Source organism: Myotis brandtii, unplaced genomic scaffold (assembly GCF_000412655.1).
Source record: "Myotis brandtii unplaced genomic scaffold, ASM41265v1 scaffold42, whole genome shotgun sequence".
In the NCBI taxonomy this organism is placed as follows: Eukaryota; Metazoa; Chordata; class Mammalia; order Chiroptera; family Vespertilionidae; genus Myotis; species Myotis brandtii.
The window spans coordinates 988233-990484 of NW_005366108.1; positions in this window are offsets into that span (position 1 = coordinate 988233).

The following is a 2252-nucleotide window of genomic DNA, read 5'->3' on the forward strand; positions in this document are numbered from 1 at the left end:
GCTTCAAGCTGCCTGGCTGCCGGCCGCCATCTTGGCTGGCAGTTAATTTGCATATCGCCCTGATTAGCCAATGGGAAGGGTAGCGGAGTGACACCAGTTTGCATGTTTCTCTTTTATTAGTGTAGATGCAGAGCAATGTAAAAAATGATTTGATCTTGCTAGATTTCCAAAGACTTAATTCTAATCTTTTAAAATTATAAATGAATTTTATGCTAAAATTTTGATTTATTTCCTTTTAAAGATTTTTAGAAAGTTATCTCTTGTTAATTTCATACCTATGAATAAATAGGAACAGAGAAAATAAAATTTTGTGAAGTCTAAATAGCAATAATTTTTTATAGAAACAATCGCAATATAGTATTTGAAGATTGTATAAGGGTTGTTTATAGAGATTACCCAAAGAAATATTGCTCATTATCTACCTGTCCCATAGAAACATTTAGGTCTATAGTTGTTTCATTAGAGTCTCATCACAATGACTGTGAAGTTAATTGTTATTATAGATTTAAGGTTTTAGTAATATCTCTGTCCTTGCCTGCTTATACTAGTATAGTACCTATTATTTTCTTTGGGTGTTTCTATAGCCTAGAATTATTCATTATTTTGAAGACTTCAGGTTGCAGAATGGATAATACACATGGCATCAACTCTGTATGTAGATAAAGTCTCCATTAGTGGAACACTACTTTGGTTAAATTGAACACATTTTTTTATTACTGTGGTATGAACTTTGTTTATAATATACTGTATTATGCATTTGTCTACTTTTCTTTGATTTCATAGCTTCCTATGATTCCTTTCAAGTGAAATGTCCAGAAAAGACAAATCTGTGGGGACCAAAAGTAGATTAGTGGTATTCTTGGCCTGTTTGCAAGAGAGGAAAGTGAAATGAGTTCTAATGTATATTGGGCTTTTGGGAAAAGTGATGAGATATTCTAAAGTTAGATAGCAATGATGATCACACAACTCTGTGGATATACTAAAAACCACTGAATTGTACACTTTTAAAAAGTGCATAGTTTAGCAAATAAATAATATCACAATAAAACTATTTAAAAATAATTCCACACTGAAACTTCTTCTGACATTAAAAATCAGTTAAGTTGGAGAGTAGGGGGACACTGTGAAATGAATCAGTGCAATGTGAAAAATGTAATTGATATGTAATTTTGGGACTGGATCACATGGTGTTTCCCTGGACTGGAACCGGATTCTTTGTCTGCTGGAGTCGAAGAATGAATCCACGGACAGAAGATGGTATAGCAAAGGTGGAAATTTATTAAAGAACAAGTACAGACTTCCACGTGGGGAGGGGGAAAGGGTCCCCTGAGTTCCTTTTTCTTATGGCTTATAAAGGCTACAGATCCTGGTGCCTTAATATCCCCTCTGATTGGTCACTATTCCCTTAGACTGGTTACTATAGTAACTCCTGAGCTCAAAGGTCCAACCTCACATGGGACATGTGAGGTTCTCCCCGCTCCTTCCCTATTGTTTTCCTATTCCCTTTAGACTTTCTTCTTCTTCTTCTGGATGAAGGGCTTCCTTCCCTTTATTTTGTAAATATAGACCTTTTGCTGTTCCCAGCTCCCTCATTCTATGGAAATATACCTTCTGCTGCTCTTAGGCCCTGTGCTTCTTCCATGGTCCCCTTAATTTCTAAAATTTTCTAAAACCTGTCTTTTTCAGCCCTAAAAATTCCTGTTTCATAATCTGGCAGAAAACTTTTAGTGTGTGGAAGTGAACATTTGAAACTGTGCAAATTTGTAAGAATGGAGCAGGGAAAATATGTATGTTGTATACTGAAAACAATAGCTTGTGATTTTTTTTCCTCTTTGAGGCAGAAAGAATGTATGATATCTACACTAATAAAAGAGAAACATGGTAATTAGTGTACGACCGCTACCCTTCCCATTGGCTAATCAGCATATCCTTATGCAAACTAACTGTCAGCCAAGATGGCGGCTGGCAGCCATGCACTGAAGCGAGCAGGGAGGCTTGCTAGCTCCAGTGATGGCGACCTCCAACGTTCCCCGCCTGCCGCTGCCAGCCTCTCAGCTGCAACTCTAAGCAACTATGTTGCAAATATAGAAGCTAAACAAAACCCCAGAAACCGGCTTTCATTCAGCCGCGCTTCAGCCAGCCGGACCGCAACATTGTATCGATGTTTTCAGCAGCGAGACCTCAGAGCTAAAGCTGGCCCAGAATAAAAAAGAAGAAAAAAGAAAAAAAGGAGCAGTTGGGAGCTTCAGTCA